Source organism: Callorhinus ursinus, unplaced genomic scaffold (assembly GCF_003265705.2).
Source record: "Callorhinus ursinus isolate GAN/ISIS: 27379988/994484 unplaced genomic scaffold, GSC_fseal_2.0 scaffold5, whole genome shotgun sequence".
In the NCBI taxonomy this organism is placed as follows: domain Eukaryota; kingdom Metazoa; phylum Chordata; class Mammalia; order Carnivora; family Otariidae; genus Callorhinus; species Callorhinus ursinus.
The window spans coordinates 41133962-41146174 of NW_027397067.1; the positions used below are offsets into that span (position 1 = coordinate 41133962).

General features: G+C 44.4%; 1 long non-coding RNA gene across 1 annotated transcript in view; it reads left to right on the plus strand.

Annotated features, from left to right (window-relative positions):
* Window positions 1-7982, plus strand: part of LOC141372816 (uncharacterized) — a 50326-nt gene extending 42344 nt beyond the window's left edge. The window contains exons 3-5 of the long non-coding RNA XR_012378262.1: window positions 2268-2357; window positions 3452-3564; window positions 7061-7982. This is a non-coding gene — a long non-coding RNA (uncharacterized lncRNA). The remainder of the gene's footprint in view (window positions 1-2267; window positions 2358-3451; window positions 3565-7060) is intronic.
* Window positions 7983-12213: the final 4231 nt, after the last annotated feature.

Here is a 12213-nt window from a genome sequence, read left to right on the forward strand (position 1 = left end):
GGGGGGGTGGGGGGGCGGGGGGTGGGAATTGTCTCTACAGAGCAATATGACATTTGCATTTGCATCTACTGAAGCCCTAGGGTTTTCAGTGTTCCTATACCACTTCTTAATTTAATTTCTCAGTTTGGGGTTTTGGTGCCACACTGAAAGTACAGATTTGGATTATGATGTGCGTGCATGCAGACCTCAATTTTCAATGTTCCTTAATTGACTTTTGCCTGCTTGAAACCCCAAATAGACAGCAAGCTCAAAGATGTCTCAGGCTGCCTTGTGAATTTTCACTTATTTTTCTATGACCTCTTGTCAGCATCGAGTTACCATTTATTGAGTGCTTACTGTGTGCGGGAGTTTTTGCAGACACCATTTTACAAGAACCTCTGTATTCTGTCCACTGGACGAGTATGAGTAGGTTCCACTCATTTCTTGCATCTCTTCTTATCAGTCCTGGAAGGGCATGTTTACTTTAGGCAATTATAACAAAAGGATTTGCTGAGAATAGCTGAACCTGCATTTTGGAATTATATATGCAGCCTAACAGTCTTCTTATTTACAGATGGTATATAATATGACTCTAACACTCATATCCATTTATTTCCCACCAGGATTTAGGGGAAACCAGAAGTCACTGGGACCCGGTTTCATACTATTTGAGTTCAGATAGTCCTTTTTGTTACTGTTTTTGTTGTTCCTAGTCTACCTGGGCCCCTATTTCCATGATCCATGCTGTTCCATCTAGATCCACTTCAGACTGATCATTTTAGCATCAGAGTGTATATATGTAATTTGCAGAGTTTTTACTTTTTCTCACAGTAATTGCTCAAAACTGAGGTACTAGAGTACATCAAATGACTTGCCATTTTCCCAGACCTACCATTTCTCTTCTCAGTCCTTGCCTCTGTACGTGGAATCCTCTGCCTGGAACCGCACCTTAACCCTTCTATCTGACAAACTCTTATATGCCTTTCTCTAGACCCAGTTCAAATGCAGGCTCCTTTGTGATGCCCACCCCTAGCGTCCCAACTTATCCATTCTTCCTCCATGCTCCCAAAGCACCTCTTGCATAATCATAACTATTTGCACATATGTTTATTTCTTCCATCAAATGTGAACCCCCTTGAGAGAAGGGACTGTGTTTATCTTTTTTTTTTCTTCTTCTGTCTTTAGCAAGCAAGAGATCCTGGCACTGATCACGAAATGAATAAAGGTTAAAGGCTTTTTATTTCATCAACTGTATTTCTGTTCTTGAGTTATTTCCATCCCCCTCTATTTTTCTCTGTTACACAAATACGTGTAATGTGGGAGGTACCCAGGATATGTAGAGTCTACCGTGTCACTTCTAAGGACTTTTGCAAAATGTCTGTGAATGCCTTCTACAAAACTACCTTCTGAAATGGTGGTGGAGAGGGTTTTATAGAATGTACGCATCTGCTAAATGTCCCAATTTGGCCATTTTATAGTCTCATGCTTGTGACTTATGGGTAAACTTGTAAGAACCTACGTGATCCCAGCCAAAGGCAGGAGCAGCCCTTCACGGTCTCTGGGTCGTACCCATCATCCCTGGAAGCACAGGACTCTGGCTGCACTATCAGCTTGTAAATACCTCGCTGCGCCAAAAACATGCAAAGTTCTAAACCCAAGCCACTGCACACAGCTCTTTCCAGGACGTGGGTCACAGCTGAAAAGCTGTCAAAATGGCAGAACAATGGCCTGGAACTCTCCCTCCAGAGGCCTGGGGAATGCGGACAGACACAGAAGTATGGCTAGACCCAGAAGAAAGGCTTGATTTTGATTTTTTCTTTGTAAATTCAGCAAATTGGGTACAGCAGCAAAAGTCAGATTCTATCCGGTTCACTCCCAGCAAACCAGACACTTGTGGTTCTGCACTGCTTCACGAGGCTCCTTTTCTTTCCCAAGATGATCCCATCTTGGAAATGGGCATTCATCCTGATCAAGTAGAAAAAATGGCTGGTGACTTGGCAGCACAATTCTTGCCTCTAAGAATATGAATCAGAGCTCCATGTCTTCCTTATATTTATCTTTGTTTTGGATTATTTAATGCTGAGTCCACACCTTGGCCACTCACCCCTCCACTGTTCTATCTTCCTGATAAGAAGATAGCGAAAAAGGGACGGGTTATGAGTTACGTTGTTAGCAATGGGGGCCTTTTTACATTGTTTTCTCTTTTTACAGCTTGACCTTATATTGCCCATTATTCAAAAGAACTGTAAGCTGGTCATTTGAAGGGGTGTGTACAACCTTTCTCATAGATTGCCATGACGAAACGCCACCTGGACCCGGGACTGACATCCAGAAGGACCACAGAGCCGGTGGGATGTTGCTGGTTTTGGAGACAGGAGGTCTGGCTTTGAGTCTTGACGCTGTGGTTTGGTGTTATATGTTCTTGTCCTCCCTGAACTTAAGTTACTGAATTTGCTAACTGGAGCTAATAAGGCATCTTTTCGGGTTGACAGTAGGTTAAGATAGCGCTGCTACCGTGTCAGCAAGGACAAGGAGTAGCCACAACGCTGCCAAGGCCCAGGACCCCCTGAAGTGACTCAGCTAAGAAGGCAGGTGCCGGGAGGGCAGCCCAGCCTGCACCTGAAAAGCACAGAGGTTAATGATGGGGCGGATGTCCCATCAAGTGGTTGGGGCAGGGAGCAGGGAGACCCCTCCACGGTGGCCGCTCGGAAAGCAGGAGGAAGGAATGCATGTGTGCTGAGGTGGTGGCTCCAATTTCAGACCCGACCTTCAGGATTTCTGTGACGGTCGGCAAGTTGTTTTATGTTTTTAAGCTTCATTTTCTTCATCTGTGAATTGAAACAATAAACTCTATTTGGGGAGTTGCTGGGAAGCTTAAAGTAATGGAGGACATGTATGACAAGCATTTAGCAATAGGCTTAATACGTAGCAAATGCTTAATAACGGTAGCTTAAATCAAACAAGTAGCTGGAAGACAGCACAGTTTGGGGAGATGGATCCATTCCTGGTAGAATCCCTGTCCATGAGAGGATAGATGAGAAGGGGAGGCTCTCTGTTTGTGAAGGGTACTGGGGAGAGCCCACAAATACAACCATGACCCTGGAGTGCAGACTCAGGCTCTGCTCTTAAGGCGGCCATGCTGTTTTCAGAATGAGGGTGTGGATATCAGGCTTCATCTGGAAATTCTCAGAGGCCTGTCTCTTGTACTCTGTGAGCCCAAGACTTTGCAAGGGCGAGTGTTATGCCCATCAACCTGTCGGAGGCTCCATCATGCATCCCGCCACAGCTCTCTGGGTGATTTTCCTGTTTAGTTGCTCACAACTTGCACTGACTGAAAAATTACTGTCCTATAAGGCTCTCCATGACCAGGCTTCTCATATATTTAGCCAGTCACTTCTTCACCCTTTAAGCTTTGACAATATTCCCATTTATACCATGCTGATTTATGCCTCTGTACCTTTGTTCTTCCCAGACCTTCAGCCTGAAATGCTTTTCCTGCATTTCTTCATCTGGACAGCTTTCAACATTCATCAAGGCTCAACTGAGTAATCACTTCCTCCAGGATGCCTTCCCTGAGTCCATGGGGTAAAAATCGCAACCAATTAATGAGCACTTAACTGAATACCAGACAAATGGAATAAGCACTCTATACTTCATGTCATGTACTATTTCAACAACCCTGAGGAAACAGAACCTCAAAAAGGTTGAGTGGCCTGCTCATGGTCTACCTTGCAGCTAAGATACATTGGGTCTACCTTAGCAGCTAAGATACATTGGAGCCTGGATTTTATTTTATTTATTTATTTATTTTTAAGATTTTATTTATTCACTTGAGAGAGAGCGAGAGCAAGAGAGAGTGAGCAAGGAAGCATGAGCTGGGGGAGAGGCAGAGGGAGAGGGAGAAGCAGACTCTCCACGGAGCAGGGAGTTCAATGCGGGGATTGATCCCAGGACCCAGAGATCATGATCTGAGCTGAAGGCAGATGCTTAACCATCTGAGCCACCCAGGCACCCCGGAGTCTGGATTTTAAACTAGATCTGCTAAATCCAAAACTGATGGTCTCTAATCACTATGATATGCTACCTCCCTGCACGTGCATTCTTCTATATTTCCACAATCCTCTTTGCAATTTCTCCCTAACCATATAAAATAGAAATCATTTGCTTCTCTGTTAGCTCCCACCAACAGAAGGAAATTCCCCCCAGGACAAAAGTTCTCTGTTTCCACCTCTTAGTCTCATACCTGACACAGAGTGTTCATTCACTAAAGGCTAAAGGCCTTGTGAAATAAATCAAAGTGTACAAAACTTATTTTTAAATGGTGAGGGAGAGAGAGAGACAAGGATTTGGAGAAGCTTCCCATCTAGCAGGGAATAGGAAATTATCAACAAGCAAGGTAATTCAATGGGGGAAAGAAATTCGTTAAGACAAATGGTGCTAGAAAACTGGATAAATGTATGGGAAAAAGCAAACCTTAACCCTTACCTCACACTATATGCAAAAATTAGTTCAACGTGGATCATAGATACCTATGAACATAAAAGCTGGAAATATAAAGTTTATAGAAGGAAACCTAAAATAATATCATTGCAACTATGTTTTAGGAAAAGATTTCTTAGGGCAAAAAAAGCACTTAGTTATAAAAGGAGTTATGGTGGACTTAAGAAAAATTAATCATTTCTACTCATCAAAAGATACCATTAAGAAAATGAAAAGATAAGCCACACCCTGAGAGAAATATTCACAAAATATATATCTGATAAAGGACTTGTATCCAGATAATTTAAAGAATTCCTTGGGCGCCTGGCTGGCTCAGTTGGTGGAGTGTGTGACTCTTGATCTCGGGGTCATGAGGTCAAGCCCTACATTGAGTGTAAAGATTACTTAAATATAAAAATTTTTTAAAATCTTTAAAAATAAATAATTACTATAATTAAGTAATAAAAAGATAACTCAATAAAAATGAGCAAAAGACTTGACCAGGCATTTCGTAGAGGAAGATATGAAAAAGGCATAAGTACATGAAAGATGATTGAGTTCATTAAATGAATTCAAACTAAAACCATAATGACTTCACACCCATGAGACTGGCTAAAATGAAAAAAAAATAAAATAAAATTGCCAGTGCTAAATGTTGGCAAGAATGTGGAGCAAAGAATTGGAACTCATAAATTGCTGGCACAGACATTTTGGAAAATTATTTGTCAATTTCTTATAAATTTAGATACTTGCATTATGATCCAGAAATTCCACCCTTGGGTATTTACCCAAGATAAAGAAAAGCAGAGGTCTATAAAACTACTTGTTTCTAGAAGTTTTATACATTATAGCTACAAACTGAAAACAACCCAAATGTCCATCAGTAGAAGAATAGCTAAATGGTGGTACATCTATTCAATGGAATACTACTCAGGATTGGAAAAGAACAGGCTGCTGACACATGCAACATGAATGAGTCTCAAAAATATTATTTTGACTGAAAGGAGCCAATCACAAAAGAGTACATTCTGTGTGATGCTATGTGTATGAAATTCTGATTTAGGCAACATAAATTTATGGTAATAAAAATCAGAATAACTACTGGTGGCAGGTTTGGGCTGAGAAAGGGTATGAGGAAACTTTCCGGAGTGATAGAAATGTTCTATATCTTTTTTTTTAAAAGATTTTATTTATTTATTTGACAGAGAGAGACACAGCGAGAGAGGGAACACAAGCAGGGGGAGTGGGAGAGGAAGAAGCAGGCCTCCCGCGGAGCAGGGAGCCCGATGCGGGGCTTGATCCCAGGACCCTGGGACCATGACCTGAGCCGAAGGCAGACGCTTAACAACTAAGCCACCCAGGCGCCCGAAATGTTCTATATCTTGATCAGACTGGTGGCTACACGGGTGTATTATTTGTCAAAACTCAGAACTGTACTCTTAAAAAATCTATTTTTAAAGAGTTTTGGGGCTGCCTGGGTGGCTCAGTCGGTTAAGCATCTGACTCTTGATTTCGGCTCAGGTCATGATCTCATGGGTTGTGAGATCGAGCCCCGTGTTGGGTTCTGTGCTCAGCATGGAGTCTGCTTGTCCCTCTCCCACTATCTCTCCCAAATAAATAAATAAATAAATAAATAAGTAAAATCTAAAAAAATAAAATAAAAAAATAAACCGTGTTTTAATTCAAAGGAAGAGAGAGAACCACCGTGCTTTGTTCAGATGACACTTGAAATACTGTGTTCAGTTTTGGACACATCTTACAAACAATAGATCAAACTATGGGTTATTAGGATGAAGAAGGGTCTGGAAGCCAAGATGCAATAAGAAAGGTGTGGAATGGGGGAGTGGCAGACTAGAGTGAAGACAAAGAAGGAGTGTTATCCTATCCAATCCTTGGAAGGACAGTTGTGTGGTAGAAAGCCAACATTTATTCATTGAGTCTCTAGAGGGCATAACCAGAATCCGTGGGTGAAAATTACAAAGAGGACAATTTTTCTAGACACCAGGAAATGAGGCTGGCGAGCAAAGCAAAATGTGGACGGTCATCAGGAGGCTGCTGACAGAGTCTGGACAAATAAATGGTGGTGCAGGCCTGGAGCACACATGCTACAGGATTAGGGAAGACTGAAAGGAACAGTGGATTAGAGAAATAGCGGGAAGTCGAGTGGACGTGTGATACGTGCATGTGTGTGTGTGTGTGTGTGTGTGTGTGTGTGTGTATGTGTGTGTGTGTGATAGGGGAGAGCAGTGAATAGGGAATGACTCTCCCATTTCGCCAAAGAAGACACCATTGATATTGGTATGTGTCATAGAATCTTATGAATCAGGAAATGGTTTTTAAAACATTAGACCTTAAAATTAGGCCATTGTGCCTCACTAAGCAATTGAAATGGATTTTAAAGAAAATGTGACCGAGTCTCAGAGCTATTGGAGACAGGAACCAGAAGCCAAACCGCCCACCTGTCTAACCTTTCAAGGCAACAAGATAAGCTGTCACCATTCATCACACCACCCCATTTCGATTTCCTGCACTTACCCCTTCTGATACTTTTCTTATTTCTTTACTTTGAATTTTATTTTGTCTGTCTCTGTGGTGGTTTTAGTCCCTGCTACATGCCCCAGCTCCTGGAGTCCTGCCAGTCATAAGAAGATGCTCCCTCAATAACGGAAGGCTGAGTGGAAGTTCAAGTCAGAGCTAAGATGGTGTACTGGTTGGCCGGGATGAATGGGAACTGCAGGAACACGTGCCAGGTTATGCCAGCCATTGGCAAAAGCTGTGCGGAGCCTATCAGATGTTGGTTTAAGTCCCACTGTCCTAATACCCTGGTGGCATGTATGCCTGGTGCCAGCGCAGGTCCCCTTAGCCTCACTCCAGCTCCAGCTGCTGTTGCTCAGATGGGTTCCACACAGGGTTCTATGCAGACGGCGACTGCAGGCGCTTTCTCTTTCCTGCCCCGGGCTTGTCTGATACCAGCAGGAGAGATGCCTCCAGGAACCCGCTGGGCACTCACGTGTGTGCAGCTCAGAAATGTAAACATTAGAGGAACACCCTTGATCCAAGGGGCATGGGAGCCAAGGGACAAACCTCACCCCTTTTGTAATCAGGACCAGCAGTTCTGAGACGATGCTCGGCCTGAGGCTCCTGGGAAAGTGCAGCAAGCCAGACGGAGCTGAAGTCACCGTGCCGCGGGGACCAGCTTGAGAACGCACTCTTTGGTTGATGCTCCTTCTCCCCCGGTTCCTCCTTCCACATTGCCATTCTTCACTCCTCCCTGGGATCGTCTCCCGGATTATCTGCACCTACGTGTCTGTCTCAGGCTCCGCTTTCTGAGACACCCAAGCAAAGACAACCACCTTGGGGCGCCTGGGTGGCTCAGTCGTTAAGGGTCTGCCTTTGGCTCAGGTCATGATCTCAGGGGTCCTGAGATCGAACCCCAAATCAGGCTCCCTGCTCCACGAGAAGCCTGCTTCTCCCTCTCCCCCTGCTTGTGTTCTCTCTTTTGCTGTGCCTCTGTCAAATAAATAAATAAAGTCTTAAAAAAAAAAAAGACAACCACCTGATTCTCATTACCTTGGAACTGAAAGTGCTTTCTTGTTTGGAGAAAACCACCCATATATATAGGTCAGAAACTTCTGGCCACAAGAAGGACACATTAAAATCCTCCCACGCTCAGTCGTTAAGCGTCTGCCTTCAGCTCAGGCCATGATCCCGGGGTCCTGGGATCGAGCCCCTCATCAGGCTCCCTGCTCCATGGGAAGCCTGCTTCTCCCTCTCCCACTCCCCCTGCTTGTGTTCCCTCTCTCGCTGGGTCTCTCTCTGTCAGATAAAGACATAAAATCTTTAAAAATAAAATAAAATAAAATCCTCACACGACAGTTCACACTCGGGCCCCTCGGTGGTTGCTGGGGCAAACCGGCTAGCCTCTGGCCCTCCCGTGAAGGCAGCATCCTGGGGACCTCGACAACCGCTGTGCCATGGGGAATGGTGTCCCTGAGCAGAGCCACCGCGGGCAGAGGCCACCAGCCTCTCCGAAGGCGGAGGGCCCGCCGGGGACGGGGGGGGGGGGGGGGGGGGGGGGGGGGGCAGCAGGCCGCGAGGCCTCCGACGGGCTGGACCGGCACCCGGCGCAGACAGTTCTTGGTCCCACGCACTGCTACATCCCCACAGCAACGCAGGGTGCTCTTCGGTGCAGAGGCCCAGGGGCTAGAGAAGGGACACTTGCTAACTTGCAAAGTGTCTTCCTCTGTCCTGGGATCTGTAGCTCATTCCCTGGCCATTTTTTTTTCTTTTTATTCAGGTAGAATTTGCATAACATAAAATTATTCTCAAGTGAACAGTTCAGGGGCATTTAGTCATTCACATGTTGCACGGCCATCACCTCTATTCTGGTTTCCAAACGTTTTCAGCTCCCGTCAAGGAAATCCTGTCCCCACCAAACAGTTACTCCCCACTTCCTCCCTCTTCCCAGCCCCTGGCAACTGCTAATGTGCTTTCTCTGTCTCTAAGGAGCTACCCATTTCGGATATTTCGTATAAAGGGAATCAAACAGTCTGTGGTCTTTTGTCTCTGGCTTCTTTCGCTAAGCATAACAGTTTAAAGGTTCATGCATGTTGTAGCACGTGTTGGAACTTCACTTTAATTAAGGCTGTATAGTGTATCATTATATAGATGTATCTATGCATATATGTACATGTGTATGTGTAGACACACACATACGTATTTCACATTTTGTGTACCTATTCATCCATTGATGGGGATTTGGGTTGCTTCCGCCCTTGGGCTGTTGGGACGAGCGCTATTGTGATCATTTGCATTCGTATTTGAGCCCCTGTGTTCGATACCTAGAAGTGGAATTGCTTTGCCCATCCATCTGTACGTGTGCTCCTTCCCCCGGTGCTCCTGTTGGAGCCCCCCTGACTCCATCTGCCAATTGGCTTATGGAGAAAATCGATAACCACTTTAAACTAAAGATCTGTGCAAGGATTTAAGACTCCCATCTGAATACTTATCACTTGGCTGATGCTAAAGAAGCTTTGCTTCCAGGGACATGGGAGGGAGCTGGCCCGAGTGCTCTCCTGCCTCGCTCCTGGCGGCGAGAGTCCTGGCCTGTGAACTTACGCGGATGCGTTGGGCGAAGTGGGCTGTGGGTGGGCCCTGTGGATGGGTGTAAGGATGGGCACCGATGCCCCATTTAGGTACATCTATGAAGCCATTTCGCAGGGGCAAGGCAGCAGTGTTCCCGTGTCTTTATTTTCCGTATTCCCTGTGGGAAGTCTTTCAGCTGGGTAACTGCTTACTTATGTTGGTTACCATGTAAGCATCATTTGGAACACATATTGGAAAATTGGAAAAATAGAAAAAACAAAGAATTGGATACTTAACCAACTTCGGGTCAGTTCTCTGAATTGAAACATACTACAGGTACTGTGACAATCTGGGTTGGAGTTGAAGGCTTTCTGTTTTCCACCACGTGAAGGCCCTGGAGGCTGAATTTGGAGACATCTCACTGTGGCGGTTTTAAGACATTAAGTCACTGTTGGCTTTGATTAGCACTAATTCTAAGAAATGGATGCTTTTTTTAAACAACGAATGTCCCAGAGTTCTGTTTTGGCATGTTTTAGTTTGGAAAGTTAAGCATGAGTCTGTGTATATATGTTAGTGGGGGAAGAATCAGTGGTCAAAATGGAGAAAAGAAATGTGCATTTCAAGCCATGCACCTAGAGACATAGAGTGCAGTAAAAAATATCTGTGGGCGGCCAGCTCTTCTTCCCTCACACCTGGACTTTTTAATTCAACTGAGGAGCTGTTCCTTCCAATGCGAACAAAGGTGTCCAAGCACCTCTGGCAAGAGAGAGTCTTCTCACTCCCCGGGCTGTGGTGTCCCAGCTGCTGTGAATACTCAAAGCCCCCCCGCCCCCACCCCCACGTGCACGCTCACTCCCACCTCTCCACCCCACCCCCCACCCAACCCCCAGCCCTCTCAGACTCAGGTTTTCCACCGTGGAGGTCACTGACAATGGAGCAATTAAACGGGCAGAATTGCTGAGGTATTTAAATTTCTGTCCGTAAATCTGGTGGGAACCTTGAACAAGCTCTGCTTTAATTACCTTCTTTCAGAATCCCAAGGTCAACAGGAACAACCCTTGGGGAGCTATCTTGCTGTTTGGATTTTTAACTCTCCTCTTCATCAATCTGACAAAGTGTTTTAACTGGTGATGGCTTTCATAAGAAAGCTGAATTTGCATCTTGGGGTTTCATGCATATTTTAGTAATGTATGCAGAAGGAAAACTGCAAGGAGGCATCCAGAATTTTAGCACCCAGAATTTAGGGGGGAAAAAATAGCAACTATTCCAAGGAAAACCAAGCTTTAAGTGCTACGGTTCCAAAGAAAGCTTCTCTTTCCATATCATCTCCACAAAATAATAGTGTCCCCACAGCACCTAATAGCTGACAAAGCACCTCTGTTCACCCAGCACTGTGCAGCGGAATCCTTATGATTAGTGTTGTAATGTCCACTTTACAGATAGAAGAATTGAGGATCAGGAGGAAGTAGAGCGTGGTCAGCATGGACTCAGAAGTGAGCAGAACTAGGATCGAAACCTGGCTCCACCTCCATTAAGTTACTTACTCTCTCTTTGCTCAGTTTCCACATCTGTAAAATGGACCCAGTGAAACCTTAGTAACTAGATCTTCTGGTTGCTGAGAAGGATTAAATGAGTTTGTTTAGCCAGGAACATCCAAAAAGGGGCCCTTGGGCTCCCCCCGCTGTGACAGGCTTTAATCCCTTGGCTTCTCAGATGAGCTCCCAGCTCTTAGTTTTCACTGAAGTGAGGCTATGAAATCAAGGTATCCGACCATCCACAGTGTAGGCCATTTCATTAGAAAATCTTCATAAAACTCAGTTTTCTCTTTGCTGAGGTGGTAATGAGAATAGTTTCAATCTCCAAGGCATAGGGATGTCATGAAGATCGAGCAAGGTAATAAGCACAGGGCCTGGCACATAGTGCCCCTTGTTAAATACTACTATTATTACTAATTGATATACTATTTAATGTCTGTTATTACTTGTACTATCATGTAAGCTTTAAAATCTATACTAATTTCCTTGCCATTCAATCCTTACCAAGGAAAGGAAAAAATGGTAAGTCTTTACTTTTCATAAGAAGAGCTTATAAGAATAATTATTCTTCAACCATATCCATATATTTTCCATTTTTAGACTTGACCATTGACATAGCTGTGCCATGTGCACTGCAATCCACGTACTAAAGAGCAAAGCACCCTGGAATGACATCGGGAGACCTAGGTTCTAATCTCCATTCTAGCACTAATTTACTGTGTGATCTTGGGCAAGTCACTCGACCTTTCTGTGCCCGTTTCTTCATTAATTAAATAAGAGGATTAAACTAAAGTCTCTTTGAGTACTAAAATTATATGTTTCAAATCTCTCTATATGTGTAGATATATTGAATATGATCTTTCCATCATAACTATTTTTATTATTTAAAACCATGTTGTAATTAGCTCAGTTAAAAACCTTTCTTTCTTCCTCTGAGATAATGCACAGTTCTGCAGGAGTTTAGCAGCAGAGAAAGAATTAGGAAGCATGGACCTTGGCCTTCTGCGGCCTTTTGCCTCTGGTTTAGCTCAGATATCATCCTTGCTTACCCATGCGAACCTAAAGTCCTACTAAGGAGCTCACCGCACCTGAGGGAAAGCTGGAAGCCGGTGGGGGGAGGTGTGCCTCCACCTTC